Source organism: Alligator sinensis, unplaced genomic scaffold (assembly GCF_000455745.1).
Source record: "Alligator sinensis unplaced genomic scaffold, ASM45574v1 scaffold1139_1, whole genome shotgun sequence".
In the NCBI taxonomy this organism is placed as follows: Eukaryota; Metazoa; Chordata; order Crocodylia; family Alligatoridae; genus Alligator; species Alligator sinensis.
Genome location: NW_005842413.1, coordinates 393,888 through 405,283, shown reverse-complemented (window position 1 = coordinate 405,283; position 11,396 = coordinate 393,888).

Sequence of the window (11,396 nt, the reverse complement as noted above, 5' to 3'; positions counted from 1 at the left end):
GTTGGATCAGCTGTGCTGGGACACATTCAAATTCTGAGGGGAGGGGAGTGGAGAGAAAATTCTGGAATGCATTTTCAGAATTACAAGATAAAGTAAAACCCTAATAATATCACACGCAAGGGACCAAAAAGAAGTCCTGTGATACTAAGCACAGTTGACAATAACAGAGTGCCATACCAGACAATGAAGAAGTAGTCTGAAAGTTCATGGCAAGCGATTACCACCACTGTATTTGTTTGGAATTTTGCCCCCCGCCGCTATCTACAAAAATATGCTAACTTGTATTCTGATCACTTATAAACAACTTTGCTGTTGTATAAGTTTTCATGTATGTCTTTAACAGGGCAAATTACCGTGTCAATAATTGTTTGCTAACTGATACAGTCTTATTTGTGGCATTAAGTGGTCAATTTACCTAAGAGATCAATTATGTTGTTGACATTAAGTGGTTTATAACAATGTCCAGACCAGCGGCACATCTACCAGGATCTGCACCCAGAGTGGCAGCAGCAGCAAGGGTGGTGACAGGGGACTGGCTAGATCTGCCTTTTGTACACCCCATCTAAGTGGCTGTTTGGTGACTGGTGCCCCCGTCTCCCACCTCTGGTTACATTACTGGTCCAGACTGACATTATTATGTATCAAAGTCAGCCACTGATGACATAAGTTGTAAGAATGAGCAGCACATAGTATACAGAGAAATGATATTATCTAGCTTTGATTATAAGTCATTCTGCTTTATAGAAAAAATATTTGGAGGGTAAGACTTATCCTTCAACAGCAAAGAGCTCAAAGAATCCCCCAACAAAAAAGTAAAGAAAAGAAGAGTTATTAAGAATAAAGTTAATAGTCATGAACACACAAATAGAATAAGGGATGAATAAGATACTTTCCAAAAATCATCAGTCTTAGCACTTCAACAGCCAGCTCAAACAAGAGATCTCTCTAAATAAACAGAACTTTAGAAATCAATAGATTTTGGGTTCCTTCACTTCAGAAACAGGGGCCACAGGACAAAAATTAAAGCAAACGTCCTTCCTACAAACCAAATCTATGCAACACTAGAACAAAGCATATGTAGCTACACTTACCTTGGGAAGCAGCAGTGGATGTTTTGCCATAGGTTGAAGGAGCCTTCAGCTTTAGGCCAGTCAGCTCATAGAAATGCGATATGCAATCAGCCAAACATCTAGGCGTAATTCTTTTAGTGGTCCCATTGCTCATTGCACTATCAGATGAAGAAAAAATTGGTGGACTTACTAAAGGTTTTAGTGTACTTTAAGCAGAATCTTTCAGTCCCTTTAAAATTACATATATGGATAAGAGTCTCAGCAAAATGTGTAGGTACATATATAAATAAATGCTGAAAGGCTGAAAGAATCTCAAATTGTGCTAATGTATCCTTGGAAAGCTTTGCATAAGTAGACTAGTTGTTAAAGCTTGAATCTTGCTGATTTTAAACTGAATTTATTACCATTCAGAATAAATTTCCAAATAAGAAAGGAACTCACAGGTATTAAGTGGTTAAAAAAAAAAGAGTTTTCATTAGCTTATATCAGAGACACTTCCCAATACTGACAAAAAGGCTTAATCTGGTTTCAAGTATTAAATTAGCATAAAACTGTTATTTATTTATAATAGGTTATTATGTTACTATGGTCAGCATTTCCTCATTGATTATTTATTTTAAAGTATGGTAGATGCTTCAAACAAACAGGTCCTTGCTCAAACAAGCATCTGTTATCTCAAGCCCTTGGGTGAAATAGCAGCAGGGACCTCTTCATCTGAAAACATGAGTCTCTACTGCTTGAGCTGAACAGCCTCTATTTCTTGAGCTAAACAACCTAGCTGTGTGCAAGCTAAGGTCATAGCTGTAGCTGGTTCTTGAGCCTCTGCCTATAATCCAGACACTACCAGGGGTAGACAGTGCCACACGGACTGATCTGGGGTTACACAAACTTTTTAAATAGATGCAAAAATGATAATGTTTCACTAACTAAGGATAAATCCTGTATGTCTAAATTGTGACTTGTACATTTGCATCATTTTGCTAGGGTGACAATTTTCAATTTCTCTCATTTAAAACATTATATTAGAGACCTTAATTAATATTTTAATACCTATTGAAAGACCTTAATATACTTGTGTGGGTTAGGAGTAGGGCATATCATTTAATAGGACAACAATTTTGACCTCAATCCTTCAAAGTGTATATATATATTTCACTTCAGTGAGGCTACCCTTAGTGTGTAAAATTAAACACATGTATAGAGTTTAGATCACAAAGATTTTAAAGTCAGAAACAGCTCTAGAAAAAAACGAAGCCCAAAGTTAATGATGACAAGAACAGCACAAATACTGTTTCTGTACAATTTTTGTGCTGAGGATTTAATACCTATGAGGAAATAAACATTGGATTTTGTGTGTTAAAGATTTTTTAAGTATTTTTTACCAACAGTTAATGTTGCTAACATCTAATGATTATAAAAACAGAACCCTCAAAAAACTTATTGAAATGTCATCTGAAAAGTGCTGGGGAAAAACAATAACTCCTATTTACTTTGGAATATTCAATCAATACAGTGAGAATACATCTCCTTGAGGATCACTCAATTTACTGTTAAAAATGGTATCACGATTTTTCTTAAATCAGAAAAGCAACATTACACAGTACTTGTAATCTAAACTGATTCAACCCACACAATAGGTATATGTATGTCATTTCAGTAGATGAGATGAATTCCTCTAATGTTTTATTTATAGGATTTGAGTTTCAATACATTCAACACATATCATTTAGCAGTTTATATATAAGCATAACAAGACTATGTGTAATATATATACACTACAGTATATATATATATATATATATATATATAGATAACAGCAAAAGTGGGAGAAGTATTGCAACAAAATACATGAATTATTTCATAATGCAAATGTACAAGATATACACCAGAATAAAAGGAAAGCTTACATAGATACTTAGCAATAAAAATTCAGAAGCCAGCTTTGAAATGTCTTCTGTTTTTCCAGGAAGCACTGAACGAAAGTCAGAGATTATCAGTTAAAGATACATTTTCTTCACAAGGTAATAACTTTCATTGTAGGTGAATGTCTTTTGCAAACTCACTAGTCTTATGTAGAACATTCTTATAGTTTAAACTACCATTTAATGGAACTATAAAAGCTTTCTAGAAGGTAAACATTTATTGGTAATTATTTTAAGTTTTAAAAGTTTTAAATGTTTCTGATTTCTTATGTGTTATGCTATATTTATGCCACTTCTAGTTAACTGGATACTAACAAGTAATTTATCAATGATTTGACAGAATGACAATGAAATAGCCTTTTCCACCTTCAATGTCTATCAAAATGCAACAATACAGTATACAGAAATGGCACTCAGAATGTAAACAAAACAACTACAGTTTCTTTCTGCAAAGGAAGGGGGCTGTCTACATATGAAAGACCCTTCTCTGTAGGGAGGTCTCTTGGGGCAGGATCCATTCCATTATGATTATCATAAGAAAACACCCTGAGTAAAATCTTGACGCTGTTCAGGCCAGTAGGAGCACGTCACTAATGTCAGTGGGGTTGAATATTCATCCCCAAATAATATCTATTCTGTAATTCAATAAGATATTAAAACACATACTAAATTTAGCACAGGCTAAAGTCTATCTCAATACAGTAAAGTGAAAAACTTTTAAGTAGGTGTTTTGCTGAATAGTGGCTAGAACATCATAGGTAACTTAACATTTGGGCAAAATTGCATATTTAGAAGAAAAATATTTTCAAATATATTCTTGAAGAGTACAGAAAGAACAAGGCCAGTCTTAGACAACCAGTGTGTGTACAAGTGATTTAAAACAAATACTTCACGGAATAAACAGTGATAGGAGCTTACCTTATAAAAGCAAATGATCTGCTTTTAATCTTAGCAATTAGGAAGAACTTTTTCTGTTACGCTAAATAGTGATTTCCAATATATATGATTAGTTATTCCAAAAAAAAAAAAAAGGATACTACATAAGAACATGAGAACTGCTATGCTGGGTCAGACCAAGAGTCTGTCTAGCCAAGCATCCCGTCTCTGACAGTGGCAAGTAGAACATGAGTAACAGGGCATGTGCAGTGACGTTCTCTACTATCCCATCCCAGTTACTAGCACTAGGCTTTCAGGAATGTTTGAAGTCAGAAGACACATTCCTCACTCTTGTGTTGAATAGCCCCTTACAAATCAATCATGAATTCATTCCCTTCAAAGAACTGTCACAAACCAGTGATTTTGGTGCCTCGGCACTATGGAATTTCCTGGTCACATGAGAGTTCTTTGCACGGCAGAGTATTCTGCTGCAATTGAGAACCCGCGTGTAGGAGAGAGTTCCCGCCAATTTGCAGTTTCCTTTGCAGGATGCATTTCTCCTTTGCAGCACAGAAATGCACAGTGCAAAGAGTTCCCGCTATTTGAATGTAAATTGGTGCCCCGCTATTGGCCAGTGCTAAATTATTCACACGTGGCGGCTAGTAATTGGCTCGCTGGCCGTTTAAAATTCCGCACGACTTCCGCCTAAGTCGAAGAGCTTTGAGCACGCTGCAGAGTGCCTCTGAAGTTATCTGACTTGCAGCTGCCGATCGATAGACTGATCACCTATCGATCTTTCTTCCCGTCACCGAGCGCAACCCCGACATACCCCTTTCCCCGCCGGCTTCGAATTGTGGACGGATTAACTGGCTTGCGCCAGCTGGAACAACTCGTGTGGTTGTTCCGACGACCGGACCACCTGCGTCGTGATTGCAAGCGGCGTGAGTAAAGTTTTTTACAACCAATAAGTTGTGTCTGCCTCTCCATTCACCAGCCCGCCCTAACGTACGACCAATTTCATAGTTTCATAGTTTCATAGTTTTAGGGTCGGAAGGGACCTAATAGATCTTCTAGCCCGACCCCCCGCCAGGGCGGGAGAACAACAAAAAACCCTAAAAACAAAAACGGGACTCAAATGAGTCCAGCCAGGTAGGCATCCAGCCTCTTCTTAAAGACCCCCAGGGTAGGGGCCAGCACCACCTCCCTTGGAAGTTGGTTCCAGCTCCTAGCCGCCCTAACTGTGAAGTAGTTTTTTCGGATGTCCAATCTGTACCTCCTCTCCATCAACTTGTGCCCATTACTCCTTGTTATGCCAGCGGGGGCTAGGGGAAACAGCGTCTCCCCCAAACCCTTCTGGTTCCCCCTAGTGAGTTTATAGACGGTCACCAGGTCCCCCCTCAGCCTTCTCTTGTGGAGGCTGAATAGGTTCAGGTCCCGCAGTCTCTCACTGTAGGGTCTGCCCTGTTGTCCCCGGATCATGCGGGTGGCCCTCCTCTGGACCCTCTCCATGTTGTCCACATCCCTCCTGAAATGGGGCGCACAGAACTGGACACAATACTCCAGCTGCGGCCTGACCAGCGTCGCATAGAGGGGGAGGATCACCTCCCTGGCTCTACTCGAGATGCACCTGTGGATGCACGACAAGGTCCGGTTAGCCCTGCCAACCATGACCTCGCATTGTCGGCCCATGTTCATCTTGGAGTCAATAATGACACCAAGATCCCTTTCCGCCTCCGTGCTCTCCAGTAGGGAGTTCCCCATCGTATAAGTGTGCTGCTGGTTCCTACTACCCAAGTGCAGCACCCTGCACTTGTCCGTATTGAAACACATCCTGTTCCTGTTTGCCCACCCCTGTAACCTATCCAGATCCTTCTGCAATCTCTCTCTCCCTGCTAGCGTGCTCACCTCCCCCCAAATTTTGGTGTCATCAGCGAATTTAAACAGGTTGCTTTCCACCCCAACATCAAGATCGCTGATGAAGAAATTGAACAGCGCAGGCCCCAGGACCGAGCCCTGGGGGACTCCACTACCCACCTCCCCCCAAGTCGAGTATGATCCATCCACCACCACCCTCTGAGTGCGACCCTTCAGCCAATCTGCAATCCATCTGACTGTGTAGGCATCTATGCCACAGTCGCCTAGTTTATTAATTAGGATGGGGTGAGAGACGGTGTCAAAGGCCTTGCTGAAGTCCAGAAAGACTACATCCACCGCGACACCTGCGTCCATGGCCTTTGTGACCTGATCATAAAAGGCAATCAGGTTGGTCTGACATGATCTCCCCCTAATAAATAATTTCTAAATTATTATAAATAATAATTTCTAACGTAACTCGAGTCGGCTCTGGCCGTCCGAGACAAGAACATCTTTCTATTTAAAAAAAAAAAAAAAGAAACATAGCGTATCCCATTCTAGAAAGAAGAAACAGCTAATTTCAGATTGATTCTGGAAAATCCTAACTAAAGCATATTGATTTCTTAATTCTTATATATCTTATTGTATGAACAGGTGTTTGTTTCCAGCAGCAGACTAAGTCAGAGATAAGTTTTTGTGAGCAAGAGCTCACTTCATCAGATGCTATGAAAGAACACGCAGAGAGCAGACTACTGCTCATAGTCACTTGCCAAAGAAGTATACCAAAGTCCATATAACAAAAGGACTTATTTATTTGTTTGAGATTAAAATAAGATTTTCTTTGCAAGTATTTGAGGAGTTCACTGAAGACTCATGTAGCTTTAATACATACCAGTTGGTTGGATGTTTTTTGTAAATAATTTGTTTTTGAATAATCCATCATATATTCAGAAGCAATTTGCTAATATGGCTATGCACCTTAGAGATAGTATTTTTCCTTGGCATCATAATTTGCATTTGATTGTATAGCTTTATTATGTTGTTCAGAGGATTATCTTAATTCATTTTTAATACAGTAGGATTATGCACATTAATCAAACTTAGCTATTTTTAAAAAATAATTCACCCTTAATATTTTTGTTTAAGGAGCAACTGAGTTTCTCTTATAAAACTGATTTTGGCCCAGACATTAAACTAGTAGTTCATATGTAGGACCAATCAGTATATAATCTTTTTTGGAAAAATTTAAGTCAAGCTGATAATAGGTTCAAGCATGATACTATCCTAAAATTAGCTATTAGCCACAGTCCAAGTTGGCAGCTGACCCTGGGAGATCCCAGGGTAAAAAAAACCCATGGCAAACAAAAAGCTGGGTGGTGCACATGGTAGTAATGCACACCACCCACAACTGGAGCCTGGCCAGCCAGATCCACACTCCTGCTGCTGGCCAGGCTCCCTGCTACAGGAGCACCGCGGCTGCAGCTCCCCCAGAGCCCCTGGTAAGGCTGCTGAGGTCAGCACAGTTGCTGGCCCCAGCCTCCCCTACTCCACCCAGGGTTATCTGCCACATGCCAGAGCACGCATGGCACACGCGTTCCCCATGGCACAAGTTGTGCCACTGCTACTTGTCCCTGGAGAACGCCAGTGCAGCACATCCTAGCGCACAGCAATTCCTGCTCATCTGGATGTGGCTCTTGATGCATCTCTAGTCATCTGTCATGAGCCATCTCCTCCGAATCCTGTCCTACATTGTTTACCTTCAGGTCACTTCTTAGGTTGTCTATCAAACATTAGCAAGGCCTACCTCGAGGACCTCATCCTATAGAAAATTTTGATGTTTCTTGATTCCTCCACTCCTACCACATGGCAGATCCACACTAATCACTGTGCATGTACCACACTTGTAATGAGTGGCTGTTCCATGATATTTAATAGTTCTTAATTACTTCTATGCCTCCATTATCCCCTTGCTGGATCTCTCCTTATTTTTGGTGTAACATGGTAAGATTACAGACTTTAATAATGATTGTGTGTCTGCATACTCTCAGCCATACTCACGACATGGCTATGGACTGCCCTGCTTTAGCTCTGTGAATGCCAGCTTCTGAACTCAAAGCAGTAAATATACATTAGTGCAGCACTGCACTTAGGCAAAAAAAGTTATGCTTATTTATATCACTCAGTCAAGTTACATTTTGAATAACTGTTCACTAATGAGTTTGGAAATGCACACTTGTTACCTTGTAGAAAAATAATATGAGCTATAGCCATCAGATAAACTGGATTTACTGCTTACCATGGCAGAAATATCTTTACTGCGTCTTTGCTCAGTCAGATATTGTTAACCTACAGTCACCTTCTTCCCTTTTCTGGGGTGTGGGAGGTGCAGATGGAGGGAGCAGATGGAAAGGAATGGTAAAATAAGAGAAGAATCCATTTCATTTCTATGTTTTTAAATATTTAAGTTTGTGTTTACAAATAAATGAATTTAAATACTTATACCTGTTATTCAAGAAGAAAAATTTAAATATGGAACTATTTTAAGTCAAAGTTTGCCAGTTTTTATGACTGGACAAGTCCTGCTCATTAGACAAAACTTGTTCATCTCATTAAGGATTTTAGAATAAAAATTGAATAAGGGCAGTTTTGTATTGATTTTCCCAAAAATGAGAGTCCAATAAATAGGTTTTAACATTTGTCAACCTTTCAAAACAAACATATTATTAGGCACAATTGGCTGTCTGTTCAGAACAGGCTTGGGACGAGCATAGTAAAGGGACTGCAGGTCACAACTGAAGGGCATTGACAGGACTAGGGAAACTTGCAAAGGTTCATAAAGTTCATGTTCAATGTTATTTACCATGGTAGGTTTCCAGTAGACCATTACTGAACTGCTGAATGTCCTGCAATATTTTTCAGTTTTTCAAATGAAAGGAAAAATTTGCACATACAATAAACAATATTAGAACATTATTTAGGCTGCAAAATCAAATAAATGTTTATACCCTTTATATGGATGTATTATGAAACAGGCTACTTTTTCCGAATGATCCCTGTTTCATTCAGTGCATAGGATGAATGCTATTTACTTAATGAGCAGCTTTTCAATATTTTTTCTTCATTGCTCAATGCGTGGCCATAAGCTTTTATTTACTGTGCACTTTTCAAACCCTGCTTGACAGACACAGATGTTGATTATCCCATAGGCTTTTCTATAGTGTTTATTGCTATAATAGTTCAGTGTTTTGCCAATATCAATGAGTTTGTTTTCACAAGATAATTATGAAAAAAGAAGGGTATTAATGTCCCCCTTTCATAGACAGAGAACTGAAGCACAAATGGTAAAATAAAAGTTTCCATTAAGTTTAGGGTGCCTGATCTGAGATACAACAATATGACTTTTCAAAGTACAGTACTTTACATTTTATAGCACTTCACATGTTGAAAATACAGTTCCTATCACTTCTATTGTAACTGTGAGTGCTCAGCTCATTTGCAAATCAAACTACAAGGTTTCAAGCCATGCATGCTTAAAATGAGGACCACAGAATTAAGGATAGGGACAACCTATGAAGAGATTTAAGTGATTTTTCTTTCATTACATAGGAACACTGTGGCAAAGGCAGAAATCAAAACCAATTTTCCAGAGCAGGTATGCATAACTTTTATGTTTTAGTGAAAAAGGAAGAGAGAAGCCAAGCAAAAACTAAACATCACCTGGGATTGAATCCCACTGACTAATAGGGCTGGGCGAAATTTTGCCTGGTGCTTCATTTCAAAGCTGTTTCAATGCATTTCAAGCTCGAAACAGTGAAATTGAAAAATGAAACAAAAACCTTCAAAACAGCTTTGAAATAAAACAAAGGCACTCGAAATGTTTTGAGTTTCGAAGCCAGGCTTACTTAGCTTCAGCACTGGTTCCAGCTGGCAGCAGCAGCTTCCTGTCTTCCGGCACAGATCTGGGGGCCATACCCCCCCAGAGGTATTCTGGCACAGCCCCCAGCCCTCCTGGGGGTGCGGGCCCCTGGATCTGCATGCCAGATGACAGCATGCTGTCGCTGCCGGCGAGGGCCAGTGGCAGCATCAACCTCCTGGGCGCTCGGCACGGGCTGCACCCAGTGCCAGTCCCAGCCAGCGACAGCAGCCTCCTGTCATCCAGCAGGCAGATCAGGGGCCTGCCCGCACCCCTGGGAGGGCTGCAGGGCTGTGCCAGACTCTTCCCGGGAGTGCAGGCCCCAATCTACCTGCCAGATCACAGGAGGCTGCTGCTGCTGCCTGGGACCAATGCTGGGCACAGCCCGCACCCAGAACTGGGAAGATTGGTGCTGCTGCTGGCTGCAGGCAGCAGAACCAGACTCCTGTCATCCAGCAGGCAGATTGGGGGCCTGCACCCCTGGGAGGAATCCAGCACAGCCCCCGCATCCCTCCCAGGGGTGCAGGCCCCCTATTTGCATGCCGGATCACAGGATGCTGCTCCTGCCGGCTGGAGCCAGTGGCAGCACCAATCTTCCTGGCACTGGGTGCAGGCTGCACCCAGCACTGGTCCCAGGCAGCAGCAGCCTCCTGTCATCCAGCAGGCAGATCAGGGCCCACACCCCCGGGAGGAGTCCAACACAGCCCTGCAGCCCTCCCAGGGGTACGGATGGGCTCCCAATCTGCGTGCTGGATGACAGGAGGCTGCTGCTGCCAGATGGGACTGGCACTCGGTGCAGCCCATGCCGAACTCCCAGAAGATTGATGCTGCCGCTGGCTCCCGCCATCAGCAACAGCATGCTGTCATCCAGCTTGCAGATCCGGGGGCCTGCACCCCCAGGAGGGCTTCGGGGGCTGTCCCGGACTCCTTCCAGGGGTGTGGGCCCCCCAATCTGCCTGCCAGCTGACAGAAGGCTGCCGCTGCCGGCAAGTGACAGGAGTTTTGCTTGTCAACACCTTGAGGTGCAGTTTTCCAGAAACCTCTGTACCTATCTCCTGGAAACTTGGCAGGCTGCATGCTCTCAGAATTGTCTACCATCCTTACAAGTTTCATCTGAATCAGGCAAGAAATGACAACGTGTTAGGCATTTTTATGATTCCCCATTATAGCCTATGGGCAAAATGTTGAAACAGTGTCAAAACAGTGAAACAGTTCTGATGAAATGAAACAGAACAGTGGTTACAAAACTCAAAGCAAAACACCGTTGCATCAAAACAGAAGTCAAAATGGAACAGTGCTGTTTCTCACAGCCCTACTAATCACCCGAACTCTGTGTACTTGGAGGTTACACTGGACCAAATACTTACCTTCAAAGCACATGTAGAGAAGATGAAAGGGAAGGTCAGCACCCGCAACAACATACTTCAAAAGTTGGTCAGCTCAAAGTGAGAAGCAAACACAGCCACACTATGAACCACTGCTATTGTCATATGTCATTCTACTGCAGAGTATGCAAGTCCAATATGGGAACAATCAGTTCATGCCAAGAAGGTAGACCCAGCTGTCATGAAATAACAGGGGCTGCTTACAGATGTGGAAAAAATAAAACAACCCAGTGATTTATTTTCAGCTCAGTGTGCACCTGCGCTGAATGCACTGCATGCACAGGAGAGGCATCGCATTAGTTTGACCCAGCTTGCCCAGTTTCTACGTAGATCAGGCTCTTCAGCAGGGCTTTTTGGCACTTTTAGTTAATAGCTT